Source organism: Geotrypetes seraphini, chromosome 6 (assembly GCF_902459505.1).
Source record: "Geotrypetes seraphini chromosome 6, aGeoSer1.1, whole genome shotgun sequence".
In the NCBI taxonomy this organism is placed as follows: domain Eukaryota; kingdom Metazoa; phylum Chordata; class Amphibia; order Gymnophiona; family Dermophiidae; genus Geotrypetes; species Geotrypetes seraphini.
The window spans coordinates 202,833,208-202,861,028 of record NC_047089.1 but is presented as its reverse complement, the minus strand read 5'-3'; the positions used below and the strand labels follow the sequence as shown (position 1 = coordinate 202,861,028).

General features: G+C 42.4%; 1 protein-coding gene and 1 long non-coding RNA gene across 3 annotated transcripts in view; one reads left to right on the top strand and one right to left on the bottom strand.

Moving 5' to 3' along the window:
* LRRTM4 (leucine rich repeat transmembrane neuronal 4) overlaps nt 1–27,821 on the top strand; it is a 718,417-nt gene that overhangs the window by 446,980 nt on the left and 243,616 nt on the right. The gene's annotated exons all lie outside the window — the stretch shown is intronic.
* LOC117362475 lies at nt 1,264–26,093 on the bottom strand. Its single transcript, XR_004539895.1, has 3 exons — nt 26,035–26,093; nt 2,565–2,724; nt 1,264–1,654 (listed from the first exon to the last, which is right to left on the bottom strand). It is a non-coding gene; the product is annotated as an uncharacterized LOC117362475 (long non-coding RNA).

Sequence of the window (27,821 nt, the reverse complement as noted above, 5' to 3'; positions counted from 1 at the left end):
TGCTAAGTGCTGATGTTCTGGAGGCAGGTCTATACTTTTTTATTCCAAATTTTATGGAGGTGGGGGGTGGGTCTGTACTTTGTCCCTACAGTGGTTATCTGGTCATTCTGGATACCTTCTGGGCACTTAGACCTGTTTTTAGATCACCTAAGTCACAACATTTAAGTTCCATCTAGGCAGTCTTGTTAAACTTTTGATTATCCCTTCAGGATGACTACCGTATTTTCACGCATATAACGCGCGCGTTATACACAATTTTACAAACCGAGTATAACCATGTGCGTTATATGTGTGAGCGCGTTATACAAATTTTTTTTTCAGTGCGATCCGGCATTCCCCCTGCGAACCGGCATCCTCTCCCTCGCTGGCATCACCCCCCCTCCCCCGCGATCCTACATCCCACCCAGCACCGCAAAGACATCGGTCGCTTACCCGATTGGGCACCGGCACCAGCACCAATGCACAGGACGTGCCAGTGCCCGAAGATCCTCCCTCGTTCTCGGAGAGAGCGAGACCAGAAGGCTTTGAGCATGCGCAAATGTTCAAAGCCCAGTCCAGCCCGGCACAGGGAAGAGGGAGGATCTCCCTCGCACCGCCCAGCCCAGCCCAGCCCAGCCCAACGAGGGAGGATCTTCAGGCACTGGCACTGGCACTTCCTGTGCATTGGTGCTGGTGCCGGTGCCCAATCGGGTAAGCGACCGATGTCTTTGCGGTGCTGGGGGGGATGTAGGATCGCGGGGGAGGGGGGTGACGCGAGAGGGGGGAGGATGCCGGTTTGCAGGCCAGAAGAGGGAGTAAGCGGGAGTGGCGGGAGGAGGTTATAGCAGCATGCGCGGTATACGCGTGTGCGTGCTATATAAAATTTTTTTTACACAAATGGTTTGGACCCGCGAGCTATACACGTATGCGTGTTATACATGTATGCGCGTTATATGCGTGAAAATACGGTAACCCCCTCTTTTACTAAGGTGCACTAATCGATTAATGCATGCTAATCAAATTAGCTTGCACTAAACGCTAACGCATCCATAGACTAACGCGCACATGTTAGTGTTTAGTGCACGCTAATTGGTTAGCGCACCTTAGTAAAAGAGAGCCTAAGTCCAGGTTGGCCCACATCCCGCCTATCTCCCGACTTACCCACTCCTTCAAAAATGCCTCTTTTCACTCTGGGCATATAGTGGCAGTGAAAAGGCCTAAGCTGCTTTTAGATACGTCTAAAACCCGTTTTGATTATCGGCACTTGGATGACCTGTCTTTTTGATCCACCAAGTGCCGATTTAGGTGGGTTTTTTAGACGTATTTCTGTTTTGATTATGAACCTCCTGGGATCTTTCTCATAAGTTTCCATTTCAATATGTGCAGATGCCATTTAATTATTTCATTGTCATATCATTTTAGCATTTTATTTCTTCATTTGAATTGACGCATCTTATGAGTTATGATTTAGATTTTTTTTTTTTTTTCCAATTCTTCAATTGATTATCACTATTTTCCAACATAATATTTTTTGGTCATAGATTCTAAGACTTCTGAGGCAGGCTTTTCAGCTGAAACACGGCCCGAGTCAAGTCATGTCTTTGCCTTGTATGATTGTCAATAAAATCCCATTGGTTTGAAGACCTGGACTGCTCTGCTTCTTTCAGATTGTCCGCTATATGCAGAAAAACATAGAAATCATAAATCTACCCTAAACCCACCCAGAATACCCCCTCCCAACAAGCCTCCTCAATATTTAGATGCACTGCAGATAAACAGCAAAGAAAATCATCTAAAACATGTGCTTTGAAAATGGCAATTTGGAACATTTTAGCAAATAAAATATCCAAATGCCACTTTATACCATTTTTTGGATGTTTTTCTTTTTTGAAAATTAGCCCCTTGGTGCACAGGTTAACTAACATCATAACGTACACTGCACATGCCTTGTATTATAAGTCCACCAGTTCATTTAAATACAATATTATCCAATATATTTAGTACTATCCAAACACTAGGGAGACATAAGAAACTATTTGCTCTTCCTGTAATGTATGTCATGTCCCCAGTGTTCCTTGATGAATTTGCTGTTGGAATTTACAATTATGAAACAAGCCTGAAAGCAGAAGAAGCCTCTGTAGGTAAGTTAACATTACTTTGCTGAGAAATGTGGTGACTTAAAGCTTGGAAGAGAAGCAAAAATTAAAAAGGAAAAATTAGTAATGAGCTTGTTTAGAGTCTAAAATTTGTTACAACCCTAGAATGAAAAAAGATATTTATAAAATTAGTAAAAGCATATAAAATGCATTTGCCCTTAATTAACATAGAATCATAGAAACATGATGGCAGATAAAGGCCGAATGACCCATCCAGTCTGTCCATCCACAGCATCCACTATCTCCTCCTCTCCACAAAAGATCCTTTGTACCTGTCCCAAATTTTCTTGAATTCAGACACAGTCTTTGTCTCTACCACCTCTGCCAGGAGACTATTCTATACATCTACCACCCTTTCTGTAAAAAAAGGTATTTCCTTAGATTACATCTGAGTCTATCACCTCTTAACTTCACCCAATGCCCTCTTACCCTGAAGTTTCTAGCAAAGAGCTGTTTTCATTGCCAGGTCTAGGTATCATAAAGTTGTCTCTCACAAGAAACAGATGTTTTTCTTATGTAGGTCCTCCGTTATGGAATTCTTTGTTTGACAGATTCTTTGATGGTTTTGTCATATTTGTCATTTTGTAAACTGTTGAAAACAGAGAATTATTTCAGCAATTTTATGGAAGTAATCTGTTACTATAGGATTTAGTAATGATTGACTTGATTCTGCTAATTTGAACTACTGTTTGTATTTTATTGTATTTTATAGATTTTGTGAAGGGATTGTATTGTATACTTATGTCAATAGCTGTAAATCAGATAAATAATCCAATCCAATCAATTGAAAGAGACCTTCCTCATGCCTATCTATGCCACAAAGGTATTTAAACATCTTTATCATATCTCCCCTCTCCCGTCTTCTAAGGTTACCATATGGCTCCAGAAAAAAAGAGGATGGATTGAGACATTTGGGGGTTTGCTTCCAATGCTTTCAAAAGTATACTGTACATATTGAGATCTTTGTCTGTCCCTATGCACCTTTTGATGAAGACCACCAACAATTTTAGTAGCCTTCTTCTGTTCCAACTCCATCTTCATATCTTTTTGAAGGTGCAATTTCCAGAATTGGACACAATATTCTAAATGAGGATATTTAACAGGGAAGCTACTAAGGTGTAGTAAAATTTGGCCTTTTACAACACCAAAGTTTATCGCCGGAGTCGCTAACCTCTCAAAACCCAGTTTAGTGGCTTTCATAGTACAAACATAATGGAGCTAGTAATCGGCCTCACAAACTTCATATTGCCCAGAAACATCGTCCTGTTATCTTATGCTTGATATACTTGGCAATATCTTAAAAAGGTTGAATATACACTGTTTCCCCCTCCACTCAAAGACATCTCACCAAGATACCCCCAAATCATAAAGCACACTGATGATATCCCATGGAAGTATACCTCTTCCTGAAGTACCCCTTTCCCTCAATGACTCCTTTCAAAGACCCTCATGCTCCTATATGCATCCCTTGGTCTACCTTTTCTAATCCCAGGTAACCAGTGGGTTTCAGGACAGGACAGATCTCCAGTCACTGTTACCTCTGTCAGCACCAGCTTCAAAATGGCCTTAGCAAACCCTGGAGCACTAGTAACCACTAAAGCTCAATCTGCCATAACAGAACTTTTTGCTACTGCTTGGAGTAGTCAGTATCATTTTGAATCTGTGCTGGCATGGCTGGCAGGAGCAGGAGTGACTAAGGAGTACTGCTGCCAGGAACCCACTAGGCACCTGGGATTAGGAAAGGTAGGCCCACAGAGGTTATAGGAGGGTGTGGGCCTTGGTGAAGGTGGTCTCTTCAGGAAGGGGTTGTGTTTGGGAGATATCTTCAGGGGTATGTTCAGGAGGTAACTTCATGGGGGAAGAAACTTTTCTCCTGCTCCTTTAAGATGGCTCCCAGGAAATAAATATAAAGTCATCTTTGAGCTGGTACTGTTTTTCTTGCGATAATGCAGCTTGCAGTGTTCACAGCACGCTGTGTTATTCAATTTACATAATCATGAGGTGTTTTACATGCATTTTAATATTTTGCAACTCATTATTACTTATCCTGCAGTAAATTAAATATACATTGTGATAATATAAGGACGCTATTGCTCTTTAATATATATTAAGGGGTAAATAACATGGATGATTGTCTAACACATCTTAAGAACCAGGTTTGTTAGAGATCAAGAGAAAATAAAGTAGGATTTAAATTTGAGAAATAATCTAAAATCCATTTTCCACAGCTATATTTATTTTTTACAGAATAAATAAGGTAATAATTAAATTGCTAAACCCTCTAAAGTGCTTTTGGCCTAGCTTTATTTAGGAGCCCTTTTACGGCATTGCAGTAAAATCTAGGTTTAATATGTTTTTAACATCAGAATTTCCTGCTCAGTAAGGGGGAAATTCTAGAACTGGCGCTGAAACTTAGGTGTCGGTTGCTGCTCTACCAGTGCCTAAGTTAATTAACAAATGCCATTAGAAACAGCAAAAAAAAAAAAACCCCTATGTTCAAGCGTCTACTGGTACCTAGATGAAAGGCACTGGAATTGCACCTACATAGACACTTTCCTAATACCACTTTGGACATGGCTAACATCAGGAAGTGGCATAAGGTGCCGAAAAATGCCTATGTAGGTGTGATTCACAGCAAAGATAGGTGCCATCAATGTATTATTATTATTTTTATTTATATGCCGCCATACCAGGGAGGTTCTAAGCAGCTCAAAGCATAAGAAAAACAATTATTATTATATGTTCTTATGATTATGGAATTATATGGGTGGGAGGGATGGGAAGGGGAAGGGATAAGAATTTAGGAAATGTACCAAATGATTGTTTGTAAGTGATGTATTTATTGTGAATGTGAATGAATATATTTAACACTTATTGTAATTTTGAAAATGAATAAAGAATTAAAAAAAAAGAAAAACAATGCATACATACATTTCCAGTAGAAATCTCAGTACAATACAATAAAAGGCAGTGCATACTTTATAATAAAATTGATCAGAATAAAAGGTACAGCCATTCCAATAAAACTGATCAAGATAAAAAATGTAAGCCATGTGGATAAGAAACATAAAGAATAAATGAACGTGGTTAAAATGAGAGCAAATATAAACATTACGATGTCAGCCTATTAAATAATTGAGTCTTTAATAGTTTCCTAAAATCTAAAGAAGAAGCTTCTAACATCATTTTTCCAAGCCATGTATTCATTTTTGCGGCCTGAAAGGAGAAAATTTTCTCCAGGAACCTCTTAGTGGCAAGATTTTATGGAAGGATAAGTAAATAGCTGCACTTTCCATGTATTCTTATTAAAATGGCTCCAAGAAAAAAATGAGAAAGGAAATAACCTGGTGACAGACCAAATGTAGGCCCAGAAATCACCCGTTACGGATTACTTCCATATTCATTTTTCCATCAGTAAGAGGATGCATTTAGAAGAAGTTTTTACAACGATTGATCTCTTTTCAGGCCGCTAGTTTAGACGTTGAGTTTTGTAAGTTGCTATCGTTGTCATCTTCATATTTGCAATTTAGAAAACTATCGAAATCATCTTTGTTTGCTAAATTTATTGTTAATTGAAAATCTAGTAATTTTTACTTATTATAACTTATTATTATTACTTATTATAACTTATTATAACTCTTACTATTTTAACTAAGGGCTTCTTTTACTAAGCCACGTTAGGGCTTTAATGCGCCGAATAGCTCGCGCTATATTGCCGCGTGTGCTAGACCTTAATGCCAGCATTGAGCTGGTGCAGCGCGCAGTAATTTCCTGCGTGTACTAAAAACGTTAGCGCACCTTAGTAAAAGGAGCCCTAAAAATTGTTTTCTGTAAATTTTGTAAGTCACTGTTGTACAATCTCTTCATCTCTTTGTACACCGCAATGAACTGAAAGGTATTTGCAGTCTAGAAATGCAAATGGAAATGGAAATACATTAGATGCATTCACTACATTAACTGTAACGGTCGTAGTTCAGCCAGCAACCGACATGGATCCACATTTCGATACAGTGGGTCAGGGTTAAATAGCCACCTGAAACAAAAAGCAAAATATCTGCAACACAAATGAAGAAAAAAAAAAAAATTCACAATTGGTCCTGAAACAAAAATATCTTAATAAACCCATCTCTACTTTTACATCACTCTTGTTCTTATCAGTTTGTGTGGATAAACCTGGCAGTGTCATTTACAACAGTTCAAAATGATCATGTGACATCCAAGCCACCAATAGCTATCCTCAGACCAGGATCATCCATTTTACTTCTGCATTCATCTCCGAAGGAGCTGAGGAATTTGAAGTGTGGATCCAATATTGTTCTTTGAAATTGCAATAATAATCAAATTACCACCTTCTCACCCTTTCTTAAAAACTTCAAGGACTCTTCACCATTGACAGTATGATTATTTTCTATCTAATGTTGTACTAATGGAGCCATCTAATATAATAAAACGCTAGGCTGCGCATGCGCACTTCCTCTGTGTGCGCCGGTTTTCCGTGAGCTGTAGCGACCCGCAGATAGGAGTGCGCATGCGCTGCTTAGGGTTCCGTTTTTCCGTCTGGCCGCCGCGTCTTTCAACTAAAAAAAAAAAATACGGCAAGGCGAGCAGGAAGCAGACAAGACCAGACCGAAGCTCCCAATTGAACTGCCAGTTGGCTGGCTCCCTTGCCAGAGTTATTTTTTCAGTTTAAAGGTGCCGCCGCGGCTCTTGTCACTAGCCGCACCTGCTTCAGAAAACACTTCTAATGCAGGCGGGGATCGTTAGAGGAGCTGCCGTGGCACCTTTAAACTGAAAAATAACTCCGGCAAGGGAGTCGGCAAGATCACCATGACAGCCGCTCCCCCCCCCCCGCCCTCTCGGGCTACTCTCCGGGAGCAGGTGAGTGAAGCCCGGTACTTCCGGGTAGCTAAGGGGCGGAGTGCGGTGCGTGCCCAGGGTCCGGGTGGAGCAGCCGGTGCTGGAGCCGCTCACCCACATTACTGCAGGTTAAAGCGCCCCGGGAAAGGCCTGAAAGCGACAGGGAGCAGCCACCCCCAACACAAAGATGCCAGCAGAAATGGAACAGGGCTGGATTTTCAAGGTCTGCTTGACTTGAAGCATTTATTTCTCATTAACAATGTTCCCAGCTTTTTTGAAGTTCACAAATGTAACTATTGCAGACTGCTTGGTGGGGGGGGGAAGGAAGGGAGGCCTACTGCTGGACAGGGGGAACAGGAAAATGTGCTGATGGACAGGGGAGAGGTAAAACAAAGGGATAAGGGGAGCAGTGAAGGGGTGGTGGTGGACACAGGGGAGATAAAAGGAAGGGAGAATGGACAGGGGGGAGCATGCAAGGGGTGGTGGTGGACAGCTAAAAAAAGACAAAAAGAAAGAAAGACAGAAATACAGAAAGCGGCTAAGGAGACAGAGAGAGAAATAAATAAAGACAGACACACATATATATTCTAGCACCCGTTAATGTAACAGCCTATTCAGTGAGGGTCTGGGCAGGAAGAGCGACAGAAAGAAAAAAAGATAGAAAGAAAGAAATAAAGCGGGAGGGAGAAAGAAAGATAGAAGGAGAGAGATAGAAAGAAAAAAGATAAACGAGGCAGGGAGAGAGACAGAAAGAAAGGAAGAAAGAGACAGGGGGGCAGGAGAAAGACAGACAGACATCTATTCTAGCACCCGTTAATGTAACGGGCTTAAACACTAGTAAGTATATAAAATATGCACAATAGTGCTTATTGTATGTTTGTTCTTTATGCAAGCTCCTCGGCTAGTGTAAATGTATGTAAGTTTATTTTTTCCACAATTTCTGCAACTTTTGTGGGGCAGTATTATAAAACCACATAAGTGCCTATGTATCTCTTTAAAATATGTCCCAAATTGATGCTCATACTTAGGTGACCTGTTATAAAATTACTCTCCGCACATACAAATAGCACCTTTTCTAAATGGTTCCTAAGGCTTATAAAATTCACTACTAAATCTTAATAAGTTTACTGTCATGGAACCAACTTATAATATTAAAATAAATTTAGCTGAATTGTCATTGTCATTATTATTACACTGAAAATCACTTGCTCTTCTGTGTTATCGTCCCTCTTTCCTCACTCTGGGCATTATTTAAAGTCTGAGCTGGATATAGAGTAAGAAGAGATTAATATCAGTTTTATAAATCAAGGTCATGATTACTAGATGAGATTCTGAAATATAGAGAGCTATTATTTTTCAAGACACTTTGGCAGTATATGGCTGGCATTAAATCTATGTGCTTACAGGGCCTTTCCCCAAAGAACCAATATTTTCAGAGACAAAGAATGAAGGAACTTCCTATAACCATACATGTAAATACAGAAATGCAGTTTAGGAGTATCAGTGGCCTACATATAATAATAATTTCCGGGGCCAAATAGAGCAGCCTCTCCACAAGGGACTTGCCCTTTTGAGCTCATAACCTCACACTGAGGATTCACAAAATAATAATTTATAATTGTACCAAGTCCTAAGAGTCAGTCTTCTGGTTTTTATTTTTATTATATGTATTTTTTTGGTTTTAGGGCATTTTTCCGACTAAATATAATAGCATAGGGGTCTTTTTACTAAGACGCACTAACCGATTTAGCGAGCACTAACGCATCCATAGAATATAATGGGTGCATTAGCATTGAGTGTGCGCTAATCATTAGCGTGCGCTAAATCAGCTAGCGCGAGGAGGATATTGATTTATCAGCTGCCATTTTGTAAGAAGGTCATACTGCAGTAATGCAAATAAGACAGCGCTTTTCAATTCAGTCCTCAAGAAACATCCTGCCATCCGGAGTTTCATGATATCCACAATGAATAAGTATGAATATAGACTTTGCATACAAAGGAGGCAGTGTGTGCAAATCTATCTCTTCTTTGAGGATAACCTGAAAACCTGACTGGGACTGGGTTGAGAACTAGTGCAATAAAGGGGCAATTCTATAAGTGGGGCACCTCCATTTAGGCACCTCGTGAATGTGTGGTGATGGTCTATTCTATAACAGCATCTGGGTGCCCAGATCATTATAGAATGATAGTGTAACCCAGTATCGGTATTCCTTATTTTTACACACCTGCAATGTGTGTAATTTAAAGTATTTTGTAGGTTGCATGCGTATCTGGGAGCTTGGCCCATTGTTTGCCCATATATACACCCCTCTTGCATTTACAGTGTGGTACAATGTTTAAAGCTACCCATGTTGCTCCTTGTGACCCTAGGCATGTCACTTAATCCTCCACTGCACTACATTAGATAGATTGTGAGACCACCAGGACAGACAGGAAAAATGCTTGAGTACCTGAATGAATTCATATAAACCATTCTGAGTTTCCTTGGGAGAACAGTATAGCAAATTGAATGAATAAATAAATACATTCTATTTCTGCCCACCCTTATGGAATAGTCCTCAGCACCCTGGTAGCACTTAGTAAAGTGTATTTACATATTAGAAGGTGCTAGTATTCTGTAAATTTACATATCCAAAAGACACATAAATAAATGCAGATGCCCAGTTAGACATGCCCTTTGTATATTAAAATATCAATACCAACATTTGAAGTGGCCCTTTTACCATACTGTGGTAAAAACTGGCCTTAGCGCATCATTACATGAGGCTTCTCCACATACTGAGGTCATCTGGATGTTTTTCTGCAAGACTGGAATATTATAGAAAATGTCCAGGGCAAAAATTGGACATTTGATTCTAGAAAACTGTTTCAATAATGAATAAGTGTCTATTTCCCACAAAAATATAAAAGTGTGTAAACGTTTTGAAGAGCCCTTGTATATACTGGGTTTTTTCCCCCACATCTTTGGGGGGTGGGAGTCTTTGAAAACAGGGAGAGTATGGTAGGGTCAGGCCTTAATCCCTCCAGTGGAGATGACCACTGGAGGGATTAAGGCCTGACCCTACCATACTCTCCCTGTTTTCAAAGACTCCCACCCCCCAAAGATGTGGGGAAAAAAACCCAGTATATACAAGGGTTCTTCAAAACATTTACACACTTTCATATTTTTGTGGCAAATGGTTGGGCAGGAGAAGTGTTAAGAGGCACAAAATATATTTCGGTGCTAATATCGCAGATTCTGACAAAGTCCGCTCATGGCAAGAAATGCTAGCTGCAATATCAGCATTGAAAGGTATTTTCTGCCTTGGAATTGTGTCATTCATCTATAGCTATTTCACCTTATCTCAGGTCATGAATAATCATCAGGACCCCTGAGGAAGGCAAAATTCTGCCTAAATATGGCCCATGTAGGGTCCGGTTTACCTGTGAGCATTGAGCATATGGTGAAATTATTATAACAATCTTGACACAAACTTGATGTACCCAAGTTGTTTTGATTTTTTTGTTGTTAAATGACATTTTGAGAACAATAAACATTTGTACCAGACATTTCCTAAACATCCATGAACTTTTTGAGATGTGTACCTGGAACATTTTATGTGAAGTTCACTGCCGTGCCCTCTAGGGCACCCCACTGCTCTGCTGGAATGTCTGGTGACCTGGATTGGCTACCATGAGGATGGCCTAATGGACTTGATGGACCATTGGTCTGACCCAGTAAGACTATTCTTATGTTCTTATATGTAACCAGTATACTAAAAATGGTGCCCCCCCCCCCCCCCCCCTATGTCCTATGGTCAATTTTTGTAGGTTTTTCATTTGGACAGGCTTTTTTTTTTCCAGAAATGGTTCAAAAAGATAGATGCGCTGAGAACAAACACATCTAAGAAATGACCATTTTCAAAACCAAAATAAAGACATTTTCCTGTTTTGAAAATATTAATTTTCGCTACTAGACTTTTGGACATTTTCTGTAAAATATCTAAACTCTGATTTAGACGTCCTATCAAAAATGCCCCTCCACATATTTTTTTGAGATGGGGTGATCAGGACTGAATACAATATTCAAAGTGCCATCACAGCATGGATCAATACAGAGGAATCATTATTTTCTGTTTTATTTTCATTTTCTTTTGTAATGGTACATACAGTATTTGCTTTTTTAACCACCACAGCACATTGAATCAAGGATTTCAACATATTGTCCAAAAAGGACACCAAGATTCTTCTCCTGACTTGGGATTCCAAACAAAGAATCCAGCATTGTGTGCCTATAGTTTTGATTATGAGGTCCTTTTATTAAGGCATGCTAACCAATTTAGCGCGTGCTAAAAGCTAACGTGCCCATTATATTCTATGGGTGCGTTAGCATTTAGCATATGCTGATTTTTACTAAAAAGACCCCTATATATACCATTGACTACATTAAATTGCATTGGCAACTTAAGACAGCCTGTCTCCCAGTCTTGTAAGATCTTCCTGCAATTCCTCAAATTCCAATAGTGATCGAAATACTTTGAATAATTTGGTGTCATCTAGAAATTTGATTTAATATATGATAATGTATTCACTTGATATAATGCTCCTCGCTAAGCATTAAGCCTGTCATTTCTTTTCCAGATAATTTTTGAAAATGCAAAAATGAAGCAGTCCCAGTGCAGGTCCCCGGGGCACTCCATTATCTACATTTCTCTTCCAAGAAACATAACCATTTATTTCTGCAGATTTTTTTTCCTATCTTTTAACCAGTTTAGAATCCAGATTAAGACATTAATGGGGGAATTCATGAAAGGGTGTAAAGTGCATTAGCGCGTGCTAATGCATTAGCATTGTCACAACCCCAGTCTTAAGGCTAAGCTTGTGCCAGGTAAATCTCCTCAAAACCCAGGCCTTACCCTTAATAGGGCTGATCAGTGTAACAGGTTCTACTCAGACAAACAAGGAGGTTCTGAGTTCAAATTGATCCAGCATGATCCAGAACCCTAGGGAGGGGAGGAATATTGGGACAACAGCCAGGAGCAACAGGAGGTGCCTTACAAAAAGGGACAGCCTAGGAGGCAGGCTCCTAGCTCAGAGAATTCACAGCTGTTGAGCCTAATTAAGGCTAAACAGAAAACTCAGCAGAAACAGCAGGTTGCCCTTCCCCCGCACAGGTTAGGGCGTGGCCAGCTCAGTGCTTTAGAGGCTGAGCTGAGAAAGACCAAATCAGTCTACCCTGGGTCAGCCCAGGAAGGAGACTCGAGGGACTGGGCTCCTGAACCCAACAGAACCAGGACATTGAAATGGCAGATGTAACTACTGTCCCTGAGGCAAACCAGACAGCCAGCCAGCCAGGATGCCATAGAACTTATGAATACTTCCATGGAACCGGAAGAAATATACATGGATGAGAGCTAAGTGAATTTCCTGACTGTTTGTGTGCTTTTGAATTTTTGAAGTTTTCTTTTGGACTGTCTGGAAGCACAAGTGTGAGCAGTGCTAGGCTCACGGCTGGATTTGGAGTCGAGAATGACACGGGGAGCGATCCCCGCGGGGAACCACGGCGTGGCTGCAGTTTGGCTGCAGGCTATGGAGACTCCATAGCCAAATCACTGCAGACACGGGGACAAAAGTTTTCACCGCCCGCAAAAACGGTGAAAAGATTTGTCCCCGCAGGCAAATGTATCCTCTTCTACATACCGCGATTTACCGGGTCTTCACCGTGTGTTTGGTTCACTTCGGGACAGGTGTCTGATTTTTTTCCTGCGGCCATGCTTGTCGGCCATGTGGTCTCCTCCAACTCGTCTCTCTCCACCCGACTTGCACGTTGCCTGACTCCACCCCCTTCAATATTCTGGCTCCTCATTAGTCAGTTCTTTCCTGCTCAAGAAGGGGACCAATCGCTACTGCCATACATGATATTTAATGGATTGCAGTAGCGATTGGAAATCAGGGGATTTTGGAGCTGAGAGGCAAGCTCAGGATTTTTTTTGGAGTCACTGCTTCAGACTTGGAGGAGCTGAAATTTCATTGAAAACTTTGGCGCTACAAGTAGAGGTAAGGTGCACACTTTCCTACTACTTGCCTGCCCAGGGTTGGCGGCGGCAGCAGGGGTGGGGGGGGATTCTTTGACCGGTTGGAGACGGGAGTCTGGCTGAGCTGGGAGCTGGTTCTTTTTTTTTTTTAATCTGAGTACTAGTGTAGTAGTGTGCTGTGTCCATTCCCATGGGTTATTGAATCCTATTCCTGAACATGTGCTGCAAGAATGGAGGAATCCAGCACATGTTCAGTATGTAACCCATGGGAATACGTTAATAAAGATAAGTACCTGTATATAAAATCATATTTGTTTGAGGCTTTTATGCATGCTGCGGTGACGGTGACGGGGCGGTGAATGGGATGGCGGTGACGGGGCGGTGAAGGGAACGGCGGTGACGGGGCGGTGCAGAGGATGGTGGGATGGGGACGGGGCGGGGACGGGGACAGATTTTTTTCCCCGTGTCATTCTCTAATTTGGAGCCTTATTTGTGGGACATTGAAGGAAGTGTGTTTTGTGCCTTTTTGCTGCTTGTTTGGGACTGGATTGCTGATTGCGTGAAGGGGTAGTAGCGGGGAGAATCCACACAAGATCCTTGGGTGGGATTGTGGGGCCAATTTTTGGCAAGTTAAAAAGTATAGTGGATTCAGCTGCTCCCCTCCCCCACCAGCTGCTTGTTAAGTTGGCTGGGGAAGGCCTGTTAAAAACCAGGCCTGAGCAACACGTTCCAAAAGTGTGTAAAAACAGAATGAAGAACCAGTATAAAGGCTGGGTAGTTTCTGTAGCCTTATTTTGCCCTTTTGACTGTGGGACTGTCAGGGCAAGGCTACACTAGAACCATTTGGACTCTTACCTGCAAGAAAGGTGTGGGCTGTGTTTTTGTAAGCCCGAATTTTATGTTCATGTTTTGAGGGTGAAGCCTAAACTGTAGCAGCTTGCTACCTAGGAAATAAAGTTGGACTCAAGTTGGAGAAAACACTTTATTGTCCCTGACATTTTTCTTTATTTTATTTATAAGTACCAGCAGGACCTTCAACATCTTTTGAAGGCATGTCAAGATCGGTCGTTGCTGAGCCCTGGTCGGTGGCCATTTGCAAAACCCGGCACCGGCAGGCTCACAGCATTGACAATTGTGTTATTGCATGCTAACCGCTAAAGACACACATAAGAATGTTAACGTGCTTAACATCCTTTCATTAATTCCTCCTTAGGGGAATTCTACAACAAAGCACCTTCCAAACTTTGAATGCATACTTTAAAAAGATAAACCAGTCCAAAAAGGCTTACTGAGAGGGGCCTTGAGAGCCTGGGTCAATCAGCGCCATAGGCCTCTCCCCAGTACATCCCACGATGCATCAGGAAGATGAAGGCCTGCAGTTTTTAGAGAGGCAGGCCTGCTAGCCAGAGGGAGTAGGCATCCCTCTGGTTGGCCATCATCTGAAAGGTACGGGGAGTGTCGGGGGGGGGGGTGGGGTGGAAGACTTTGCAGTAGGAGGCAGAGGGCATCCCTCCTGCTGGGAGTGTCATGGGGGCTGTTGGGGCCCAGTGGCAGTGGTAGGAAGGAATGAGCATCTCTACAGCTGGGGGTGCTGGAGGGGGTTGGGGATCACTGATGGGAGGGAATGAGAATCCCTCCTGTCTTTCAATTTGGGGGCCTTTTTTAATAAAATAAATTACAGGGGGGATGGTCCTTAGCTGTCAAACCTTACTTTCCTGTCAGTACTTGAGCCAATCAATGCTCAGTCACTGACCGGAAAGTAAGCCTATAACAGCTCAGACCCTGTCAGAAACTTCTGGCCACAAATGTGGCCCAACGAGTTTAGGAATCATCCAGCAATGATAGAGAATCGGCCAGAGTGCTCCTTTTATTATCATTTTAATATTAATGACCTCATTGTACTGCATTTACATGGCAGAGTCAGAGACTGTTAGGAAGCTCGGAAAAGGCCATTCTGTTAATCAGCCAGTATAATTGCTGGCATGCTAAACCGGCTGAAATTGGTTCAGTGACTATGTTAAGGTTACGGTAATTTTTGAGAATCCTCCCCTGGGACAGCAGAATGGCATGGCTTGCTTTAAAGGATCAGTAGTAAGCCATGGGAGCCACTATACGTTTATACAACACAACTTATGACTCACAGTACAGAAGTATTCAGATAACTTTCATTACCATTCTGTGGACTTGAGCAGCTAGATTCAGATCGCAGTAAGCAAAACTGAAAATTCTTTAGCCAAATATCTTCAGTCCTTTTAAATTCTTATTTTAAACTTTTAAAACTTTTTTGTTTAAACATATACTTTTAATTTAATAACTCATATTAAATAGCTGCTTCACAAGGGAACTCCTGACATGACATGTTTCGCCGGAAGGCTGTTTCCAGCTTCATTCCTTGATACAAGTGCAAAGATAGTACGTTAGTTTAATATATGTACTAATGTGCTTCTTACAGGAAACAAACCTTGAAACAGCCTTCGGTGAAACATGATGTCATGTTGGAAGTTCCCTTTAGAAGCAGCTATTTAAGATGGCAATTTTGAGTCAATCATGGCCTTAGATCCCTCCCATTGCATCCCAAGATGCATTGGAAGGGGAAGGCCCATCATTCTCAGCATGCGGCCCTGTAGGCAGGAGGGAGTGGGATTCCCTCCTGCCGATTTTGCATCGGAAAGTACATGGGTGTCGGGTGATGGTGGTGGGGATGTTGCCTCATGTCGTATGGTGTATGTTGATGTGGGGGATGTTGCCTGATGTTGGGTATTGTTGGGTGATGGGGGTGTTGCCTGATGTCGGGGTGTCAGGTGATGTGGGGGTCCAAGTATGTTGGGGAATATGTATGGATTGTTGGGGGGAGTCCGGGGATGTCAAGGGAGGTCAGGGGATGTCGAAGGAGGCTCAGCTGATCCTGGCAGGGGGAATCCCCATCAGCTGAGCTGTCAGGAATCCCCGAAACTGGCTCACCTGATGGGGATTCCTCTGCCGCGATCAGCTAATGGCAAGCCGTCAATGTGCTGTATTTTTCCCCATCTCTGGGTGGTGGGAAGGGATCAGTAACCACTGGGTGGGTAAGGGAGGGGGATCATACTTTAATCCCTCCAGTGATCATCTGGTTTGGGCAGCTTTGGGGTACTTAGACGCAAACAGGTCTAACTGCCAGCGTCTAAGTTCCCTCTACGACATCCTGAGAAAGCTTTGATTATCGTTGCAGGACGCCCAATTCCCACCCATAACACACCTCCCAACACGTACCTTTGACCTCTGGACGCACAACAGCTTAGAAGTGCTGCTGCATGTCCAGAAAGTTGTTTTTGATTATCGACATTTGGACGTTCCTGCTATTAGGATGTCCAAGTGCCGACTTAGGCTGGTTTTTGGATATTTCAGAGTTTTGATTTTGAGCCTCTATGCTCTCGTCTCACAGCATCAAGGTGCCTAAAAGAAGGTACAGATTTAGGGATTTATTTTCTAAAGGGCATTAAACCCTAACCCATTAACATGATTTGTGATTTTTAACAAACTCTAAATACTGACACATTAACACCCTCTTTTATAAAGGTGCGCTAAGCTTTTTAGCGCATGCTAAACACACGCTAAACGCTAACGCCTGCATGATATCCTATGGATGCATTGGCAGTTAGCACACGCGTTGATTTAGCGTGCACTAAATCCACGCTAAAACGCTTAGCACACCTTTGTAAAAGAGGGTTTAAATGTGGGCTTAACATGGAAAACTCCTATTTAAAATATGTTAAGCCGAGATTTTAATGTGATTTAGAGAAAATGCCTCCTTAAAGAACTATTCCCATGAGCGTATAAGGGGCCGCTGAAAAGTTCTCAGCCCATCCAAGAAGAGAATGATGTGGAGTTGTTCCACTCTTTTCTTGACACTTTTTGTTTTATTTCCTAGCACTGAAATGAAAAGTGTCAAGAAAAATGCGGAATAACTTTTAAGTTTTATGGCTCCACGTCATTCTCTTTTCGGTTGGGTTGAGAACTTTTCAGCAGCCCCTCGTATATGCATATTTTAAACAGTGAATTGAATGTAGGATGCTTGAGCCAGATATCATTATACTAAACAGAAAGGTCTTTCATACTTATTGCACATTAACTGGTTCACTGCTTTGTAGACCCTAACTCCTCTGATCTTTACAGGGATTTATTTTATATATATGTGGCTCACACATTTTCATTGATAGCTCAAGGCATATTACATTCAGTAAAGAGTTCAAGTTCTATATAATAAAGAATACATTTTGCATTAACAGCTTTTATGTTTTAAAGAATATAAGAACATAAAAACTGCAAATACTGGAGCAGGACAAAGGTCCATCAAGCCCAATTTCCAAAAACCGGCCGATCCAGTTCACAAATATCAAACTTTTTTTTAAACCTAGCTATGCTAACTGCTTATACCACATCCTCTAGCAATGAATTTCAATGCTTAATTAAGCATTACCCCCCCCCCATTTTACAAAAGTGTAGTGCGGTTTTTAGCGCCGGCTGTGGCAGTAACAGTTCCAATGCTAAAACATGTACTACACTTTTGTAAAAAAAGGGGGGGGGGGGTTACATGACAACATATGCTATCTGATGGACTTCATTCTGTATCCCATAGTTTTTATGTTTATGAAAAAGTAAATAGCCAATTTCCATCTGTTCCACTCCACTCATAGGCCCACGGTAATCGCACCGAAGCCCACTGGGAATTCATGGGCTTCAGTGCTGTCGCCAAGCAGCAACCACTAGTGTGGCTTTGTAAAAGTGGGGGATAATTTTATAGACCTCTCTAAACTGCCCTCAACATTTTTTTTCTCAGAATTATAGATCCCATTTCATAGAGGAGTTGTTAGGGCTCTTCAGCTTGGAAAAGAGACGGCTGAGGGGAGATACGATCGAAGACTAAAAAAAAATCCCTGAGTGGAGTAGAACAGGTACAAGTGGATCGATTTTTCACTTGATCAAAAATTATAAAGACTAGAGGGACACTCGATGAAGTTACAGGGAAATGCTTTTAGGCCCTCTTGCTTATCATGTCTTTAGTGTGGCCCTGGACAACATATCATTGTTTTTTCTCGTAGAATAGAATAGAATAGAATAGACACGAAAGAATAGAAAGATGACGGCAGAAAAAGGGCCAAGGCCCATCAAGTCTGCCCACTCTATAGACCCTCCCTTTAAGATTAGCCAATGTTTTGCCCTGACCCACGTAGGGATCCCACATGGGCGTCCCATTTATTCTTAAAATCTGGCACGCTGCTGGCCTCGATCACCTGCACTGGAAGCTTGTTCCATTGATCAATCACTCGCTCCGTGAAGAAATACTTCCTGGTGTCGCCGTGAAATTTCCCGCCCTTGAGTTTGAGCGGGTGCCCCCTTGTGGTTGAGGGGCCTCTGAGAAGGAAAATGTTATCTTCCACTTCTGTACGTCCGGTGACGTATTTAAACGTCTCAATCATGTCTCCCCTCTCCCTGCTTTCCTCGAGAGTGTAGAGCTGCAAATTGTTTAGTCTTGCTTCGTATGAGAGACCTTTAAGCCCTGAGACCATTCTGGTGGCCATCCTTTGGACCAACTCGACCCTCTGCACATCTTTGCGGTAATGTGGCTTCCAGAATTGCACGCAGTATTCCAGATGAGGTCTCACCATGGTCCTGTACAATGGCATTATGACAGCAGGCTTTCTGCTGACGAAACTTCTACGGATGCAACCCAGCATCTGCCTTGCCCTTGAGGAAGCCTTCTCCACCTGATTGGCAGATTTCATGTCTGCACTAATGATTACTCCTAAATCTCGTTCCGCTGAAGTCCTGGTCAAGGTCTCCCCGTTCAAGGTATAAGTTCTGCACAGGTTTCTGCTACCTAGGTGCATGACCTTACACTTTCCAGCATTGAAGCCCAGCTGCCAGGTTGAGGACCAGCATTCCAATGTACGCAGGTCCTGGCCATACTATCTTGTAAATTGCCCTCGCTTACCATATTACATAGTTTGGCGTCGTCGGCGAATAATGTTACTTTACCTTGAAGCCCTTGAGTCAGATCTCCTATGAATATGTTGAAGAGGAGCGGACCCAAGACCGAGCCCTGCGGCACCCCGCTGGTCACCTCCGATGTCTCAGAGAAAGTACCGTTAACCATCACCCTCTGAAGTCTGCCACTCAGCCAATCATTGACCCATGCCGTCAGAGTTTCTCCTAACCCCATCGATTTCATCTTGTTTAACAGTCTGCGGTGTGGGACGCTGTCAAAAGCTTTACTGAAGTCTAGGTACACTATGTCCAGTGAATCTCCTTCGTCCAGTCTTTTTGTTACCCAGTCAAAGAAGCTGATGAGGTTTGATTGGCAGGACCTACCCTTGGTGAATCCATGTTGATTGGGATCCCGTAGATTCCCTTCATCCAAGACCGTGTCCAATTGGCATTTGATCAGTGTTTCCATGAGTTTGCATACTATCGATGTCAGACTCACCGGTCTGTAATTTGCAGCCTCTGTCCTGCAACCCTTTTTGTGTAGAGGAACGACGTTAGCTGTTTTCCAGTCCAAGGGGACTGTCCCTGTACTCAGTGAGAGATTGAAGAGCACGGCTAACGGTTCTGCCAGGACATCACCTAACTCCCTGAGCACTCTGGGGTGCAGATTGTCCGGTCCCATGGCTTTGTCCACCTTGAGTTTTGTTAGCTCAAAATAAACCTCGCTGGGTGTGAATTTCAAATTTTGTGTTTGACTGTGGCTTCAATTGAGGGCCGGACCCTGGCGCCTCGCAGGTGAAGACCGAGCAGAAGTATTCATTTAGTAGTTCGGCCTTTTCGGGATCCGATTCTGCGTAATTCCCGTCCGTTTTTTTCAGGCATACTATCCCATCTGTGTTTTTTTTCCTGTCACTGATATACCAGAAGAAGGATTTGTCCCCTTTCTTAATGTTGTTTGCTAGAGTTTCTTCCACTCGAAGTTTGGCCTCCCTGACTGCCGTTTTGACCTCTGTGGACTTGATCCTGTGTAGCAGTTGATCTTCGCTTTTCCCCGTACGTTTGAAGGAAGCAAATGCGTTTTTCTTCTCCTTAACGAGACGTGAGATCTCTGCGGTGAACCACTGGGGTTTGTCTTTTCTTCGCCGTTTATGTGATGATTTTATGTAACGGCCGGTTACCTCGTGTATGACAGATTTCAGGGATGAGCACATATCCTCCACATTTCCTGTCTCAGTTTGGTCCTGGAGCGCCTGATGGACGAAAACTCCCATGCGTGCAAAGTCTGTTCCTCGGAAGTTGAGTACCTTTGTTTTAGTGTTTGATCTATGGAAACCTTTTCTCAGGTGGAACCATACCATGTTATGATCGCTGGAGGCTAGCTTATCTCCCACGAAGACTTCTGAGACGCTTCCCCCATTGGTGAGTACTAGGTCAAGGATCGTTTGGGCCCTAGTGGGCTCCATTACCATTTGATTGAGGCGTGCTCCTCTTATGGAGGCTAATAGCCTCTTGCTGCCTCTGGTTGTTGCTGAAGGTGTGCTCCAGTCTACATCCGGCATATTGAAGTCTCCTATTAGTACAACGTCCCCCCGTAGATCGATATTTTCTATGTCTTCGATTAGTTCCGTGTCCTTGTCTTCCGGTTGTCTTGGAGGTCTATATACCACACCAATATACAGGCATTTTTCTCTCCCTCTGGCCAGGTTCACCCAGAGGGATTCCCCGGTGTACTTAACGTCCGTGATTCTGGTGGTTTTGATGCCTTCTTTAATGTATAGCGCTACCCCTCCGCCTAACCTGCCCTCTCTGTCTCGACGAAGTAAACTGTAACCCGGTATAGCCATATCCCACCCATGAGAGTCCATGAACCAGGTCTCGGATATCGCCACCACATCTAGGTCGGCATTCACTATCTCGGTCTCCAATTGCAGAATTTTATTACCTAAACTGTGTGCATTGACATATATGGCCCTCCATCCCTTGTGTTTGCTAGGGCTGTCATGCGTATTATGGGTGCTTACCTTGGGCTCAGAAGGGCGGTTGTGTCTCGCCTCCACAAGATGATTCCTTACTGCTCTGGAATGTGAGTGAATACTCTCCCCCAACTTACCTAGTTTAAAGCCCTGCGAAGTAGGCAGGCTAGACGGTGTCCAAGTACGTTTTTACCTCTTCTGGTCAGGTGAAGTCCGTCCGGTTCCTGCATTCCCTGGAGTGCCTTTCCATGGTCCAGGAATCCAAAGTTCATCTCTATGCACCAGTTGCGAAGCCACTTGTTGGTACGTTGGATGCGTTCTTCCCTGGCTCTTCCTCTGTCTCTAATTGGGAGGATGGATGAGAAGACCACCTGTGCACCTGTTTGCTTCAGCTTCCTACCCAGGGCTCTGAAGTCATCGGGTATGTTCTCTGAGGTGTTCCTTGCAGTGTCGTTTGTACCTACATGGATAAGAAGCATAGGGAAATGGTCATTAGGTTTTAGTAGTTTATCGAGACAGGTGGTGACGTCACGAATCCTGGCTCCAGGGAGACAGCAGACCTCCCTTGACTGCAAATCTGGTCTGCAAATTGGACCCTCGGTTCCTCGCAGCATGGAGTCCCCAATGACTACCACTCTGCGCTCCTTCCGGGGGGGCTGATCAGCGTGCTTTGGAGTCCAAGTTGTGCGCTGGGTGTCTTCCCGAGCCTCTTCCGCTACCTCCTCGGTAGTAATATCCTGCAAGACGTGGTATCTGTTTTTCAGGCTGAGTTGTGGTGAAGAAGTATAGCTACCCTGTTTGGGACAAAAAGAAGAAAAAGGAAGTGAGAAAGGGGGGGGGGGGGGTTCCTGCGTTTTCCCGTGGAGGAGGTTACCAGCTGCCAGGGACCGGCATCCCCTATCATTTCTTGCATCCCGATCGTGGAATTTATAACTGGAGACTTGGGTGTCTCGAGGATGGATCTGTCATGGGTCAGCTCTGCCAAATGGGAAACCTCCTTGATGGCTCCGTCGATGAAGGCCTCGTCCTCCCTGATGCTCCTTAAGCGCTGCACCTCCTCCCTAAGGCTCCATAGTTCCTGTAGGATGTCCTTGTTCAGCTGCTCCATCTCCTCTGTCTGAGTAGAAACTGTAGCGTGGTTTGGGGGGGCGGTCTCGGTCTGCACAGCAACCTCTGCCCTCCGTCCAGTGCCACCCTCTTCCTTCTGCACCATCCCCTGGATCCCGCCGGACATTGGCGTGATGAACTGGATGGTAGTCTTGGTACTCCGCGTCCTCCCTGCCATATCCAAAGGTAGAGAGATTAGGTGTAAAATAGAAAAGTAATGAGAATAGGGAGTTGGAGAGAGAATAGAGAGTGTCAGGAGAAGACTATCTGCCTGGATGAGAGTGTGTAAGAAAAGCGTATGTGGAGAGAGTGAGTGTGTATAAGAGTTTAGAGTGTGGAGGAAATGTGTTTAAAAAATTTTTTTTTTTTTTTATAAAGAGTTTAGAGTATGGATTCGGCCTATTAGAGGCCCTTCTCAAGGCCCTTCGCAAAGGCGCTCTCTCGCCTTCGCCGCGCGCAAAACGGCTGCGTGCCGTTGGCTCGCCTCCTTTTAAGGAGGGGGGCCCGGGCGCCTACTGCTGACGCGGTGGGGGTGGGCGGAGCTACTCTCGCCTACCCCGACTCGATGTAAAGTTTGCCGTTCGCCATCGCTGGTTCCCTGAGTCTCAGCACGCTGCTACTGAGACTCCCAGCGCCTCCTCTCTGTCTCCTGCTCTGCCCTCACTGCCTGTAAGGGCTTAATTATTTTCCCATCCCTCTAGCTCCTCTCTTTATTATGTGAACATTTGTAATTTAGCTCTTTTATGTGGTTTTCCTTTTCCTTCTTTACTAATTTTACATTATTTGAACTACTTAGTTATCACTGATTTGCAGTATATTAAATAAAGTTGAAACTGAACATTCCCCAGGGGTATCTGATGTAGATAAGGGCAGGCAGACCCTTTGCAGCCATCCTAGAAGGGGGGTGTTATAACCAAAAGGTATATGCTTCCCCTCTACTCTAACTTGGTATGGTCCTGAAACTTGACTCTTACGTTAAAAATTATTACTAGACAGTTTGATTGATTGATCTCAGCTTTAAAGACCATATAGCTTCCTTACTCAGTTTTTTTTTTTTTAAATGTTAAATCCTCATGGTTTTCACTGGCCATTTGGTCTGAAAACTAAAACTGTTAATCTATAATACAATGTGCATTCTGTACAGTTATTTTACTGCAAGGTCATCTCAGGAAGATTGGTCATGCCTCGTAAAGATTCCAATTAATCATGTCACCACAGTTCAGAAAGCCAAACATCAATATGATTCTCATTATTTCATGATTAAATTAGAGTATCACAGTTATAAAACTTGTGTAGCTGACACTCCAGATTTTATGCTTGTAGCCCAGTAGAGTTTTCTTCCCCATGATTTTGAAGATATGGCAAAATTTGGGAGGAATTTATTGACAGACCAAGTATTTCTACTTCTCTACGTATTTTCAATCTGTCTGACTTCCTTGCATTTTTCTTATCCCACATGTGAAATGTTTGACTATGGCACAGGCACAGTAACTTGTATCATTTGTTTTATTTATAACCCGCTTTTCCCAAAGCGGCTCACAATGTAAACATACATAATAAAAATACATAAAATACATGTAAAAACACTCACAAAATATGCGACCAGCGCTTACATCAAAACAGATGCCTTAATGCCCATATTTCATATTGCAAAATAAATGTCTCTTCTTTTTTTTTTTTTTAAATTCTTTATTCATTTTAAATTTCTTACATCAAGTGATAAATATATAATACATATAATTTTCAATATACACTTGAATATCCAACAATATATATTTTAATACAAACATATATAAAGACCCCTTTTGCAATAAATTATAAATCATCTGTTCTTATAATATTGTACCCACCCTAACCCCTATTATATGTTCTATCCTTGTGCTATGATATCTGATCTTTAGAAAAAATAGCCAATGGTCCCCAGATTTTATTAAATTTTTTAATATACCCATGTTGTAACGCTATTGCTTTTTCCATCTTATATATATGGCAAATAGAATTCCACCAAAAAGTGAAATTTAATTTTGTATGATCTTTCCAGTTTTGAGTACCGTAATTTGTTGTATGGCGACCCCTGTTAATATCAATAAAAGTTTATTATTGTTTGCTGATATTGGACTCTGTGTTCTCATTGCTGTTCCAAATAAAATTGTGTCATATGTAAGTCCAACATGATTTTCTAATAATATATTAATTTGGGGCCAAATTTTTTTCCAAAAGGCATTTATACAGGGACATTTATAAATGTCTCTTCAATAACTTCTTAAACCTATTGTTTTTTTGATATACAAGGGTCGAAGATTCCATTCCTGGGGTCTCCTACAGGAAAAGAGTCGCACGTGAAGAATTCAGTCTCAATTCCCTTACAGATGGCACTGACAAATCGCCCTGATGGACAGAGCACAATTTTGATAAAGGGACATGAGCCTGAATAGTACCTACCAAACTTGCAGGAGCCAAACCATTCAAACACAAATATACCATCACAAGCAGCCTGAAATATATAAGATCTAACTTCAACCAGTATAACTTCACATAGTATTCTGTGATTTGCTCAGTCCTCTCCAATCGGAAGAGAGCTCTAACTATCAAATTTTGGGCAATCTGTAATGCACTCAACAGGGTTATTGGTAAACCCAAGAACACAAGATTACAATAGTCCAGACATGATAAAGCCATTGACTGCAAAATGACCCTAAATATGGAAGGAGACAAATTTGGTTGAAGTCTATTGCAAAGGCGCAAATGAAAAAAAATTTTTTTTTATCAATTCCTAAACATGACTTTTAAAAGTCAAATTCAAATCCACCACAACACCTTTTATCTCTAATGGCATCAAAATATAATAGGTGGTTGCAGATAAAGAAGATCTGTCCATTTGGTCTGCTCAGTTATCTCTGTCCATGTTGACTGATTAAGAAGTGGGTTAATTAAAAAAACACTTAAGGGTATAGTTATCAATGTGAGCTACTGGTAAGATTCATCAGCAGACTTTCTTACCATGCAGCCACCTAAGACCCAGAACCGAGTCAACTGGTCAATGCATCAACCTCCTACATGCACTTTACGAAGCTCCCAAAAACACACCTTTTCCCGAAATTCAGCAGTCCATCGTAGATACTCTCGGAAGCTACCTCAAATGCTAACCTCGTTCATTACTTATGACATAGCTCACTGATACTGGTCTACTATGCCTCCTTTGTAAACCTCAACTGCCTACTTCTAAATCTTACAGTTTACCACTTTTTCTACCACTTTGTAAATATACTGTATTCTCTTAAGTACCTTTGTAATTCCACTGCTAACCCCCTTCTCGAGTCTTATTGTAGCTCGCTGACACTGGTCAGATTTGCCTCTTTTGTAAACTGCCTAGACCGCAAGGCTTATTTGATATATAAATAAAAACTTATGTTAAGATGCTAAATTACCACTAACTCATGTTAGTTTAGCACAGGTCCCATTTTATGCCATGAAACCTAATTATAAGAACTTTGGTTAACAGTAAAAGAATATGCCTTAATGGTTGTCCACACTGATAAGTTCCCCCTCCCCCCAGCCATTTTGTCCAGAGTTTTTATTTCAAAACTCAACTACAGATTTACCATGTAATCTTGTCAGAAAATTATAGTTTGTTCAAATGTGGTCACTTATCTTTTTATTGGGGTAAAATATGGGAAATATGTTATGCCAATATTACAAGAGGGTGCTGAAAAGTTCTCAGCCCAGCCAACCGACTTCCTAAATTCTGAGCAGAGGCGTACCTAGGGTATGTGACACCCGTGGCCCATTGTTTTTTTTGACACCCCCTGCCATCATTTTTGACACCCCAAAATATTTTTAGTAATGTTTCCTCCAGGTGCCAGCCATGAGGGGGTGTTACCGGCCTAGGAGTCATAGTCCGGGAACTTCCCTTCTCATGGCCCGGTGCCAAGGCTCTGGATAGTCCCCGTAGCCCAGCAAGTTCCCAGACTTCTCTCCCTTTACCTTCCATGAAGCTGAAAAAACTGCCAGCCTCGGCAGTGATTCAGCTACGTCGCCCGCGGCTCCCCTTCCTGCTTTCCGTGTCTGCCTCTGCAATCCACCTGGGCGGAAACAGGAAGTTGCATCATTGGCAGACGCAGGAAGGGGAGCCACGGGCAACGTAGCTAAATCACTACCGAGGCCGGCAGTTTTTTCAGCTTCACGGAAGGTAAAGGGAGAGAAGTCTGGTAATATGCTGGGCCACGGGGACTATCCAGAGTCTTGGCACCGGGCCGTGAGAAGGGAAGTTCCCAGACCATGACTCCCAGGCCAGGAACCCTAACCCTAACCCTAACCCTTATGGCTAGCACCCAGGACGGACTGCCACCCTCCCCTTGGTATGCCACTGATTCTGAGCATTATTTTGCCACTGTAGTTGAAAAGAGTGCTATATTATTTTGTTAAGTGCCAATATGCAGAAACAAAATTCTGTGTTTTGACATTGTTTCAGATCATTGATTGAGCCATATCCATGTCATTCTCTTCTTGGTTGGGCTGAGAAATTTTCAGCACCCCCTTGTATAACCAATACACTCAGGGCCAGATTCAATAAATGCCAGTCACCATTATGATAGCCACTAAGCTAGTATTCAGTAAAGTGTGCTCTGTGAGAATATTACGCCTGCTTGCCCTCAGATATAATAGCACCTAGCCAGAATATGGTCATTATCACATGCAGACTTCTTTTTACACAGAAAAATGACTGAAATACTGGTATTTATGCACATTCTTCCTGTCTGAAACTGGACAGCTCCTTACAGAATTACCCCCCTCAGTGTCATACCAGATCAATTAACTTCTAAAAGCATAGAATGTGGTTACCTCATCTGTATAAGAGCTTCTGAAGTCTAATAGTGCAACCCGCTGTCATTCAACAATTCCTAATAGAGGGATGAGGATGAAACATTAATAGAACACTTGTCTAGCAATATTTGCTAACAGAATTGTGGTATATATTTCTTCTACTACCATTCAGATCTCATTTACTCTTCCTTCCCTTCACGTTCTCCAAATTAAACCCAGGTCTCTCTGAAAATGATGGATATTGTCTGCCTATTAATACTTAATGAGATGCCCAGGAGCACAAAACTAACCAGGGCTGCAGCTATTTATCACAATAGTAAATCAAGCTAGATTTCTTATGTTACGGCTTTAGGAGGTGGCTTCTTATTTATACCATTTTTTAGGCTGGAAAATGAATAGATTTTTTTTTTCCATGACCATTTTTGAAGATGCTTAGGAAGACTAGGTATGCTTTCTTTCCAATTAGCTCACAGATTCAGGGAAGCCCATGAAAGAGCCAAAGAGAGAAAGTTAGATCTAACTCAAATGTCTTTATGTAATATTTCCAGCAGCTCCTTGTGGATTAATTAATTCTAAATTGTCTTTCACCTTGTTATGTGTATTAATGATGACCTCAGTGACCCACTTCTGAATATATAGATCGATCACATGCTTTTTCTTCTTTTCTTTGCTCTCTCCATTACTATCACTCCCTTTACTACTTATCATTTCTATAATGCTACTAGATGTACACAGCACTATATAGCTCTCTTTCTTTATATCTACCTTCCTATCTGTCTCTTTATCTATATCTAAAGATAGATAAAATATATCTATATACAACCAACAAATTTGGGACAGTCTCCATCAAAGGCTACATACTTAGTCCAGTGATTTTTCCACTTTTTTTCATTCTGTCAGAAAAATAGCCCTTGACGGAGACTGCCCCAATTTTGTTGGTTGAACTA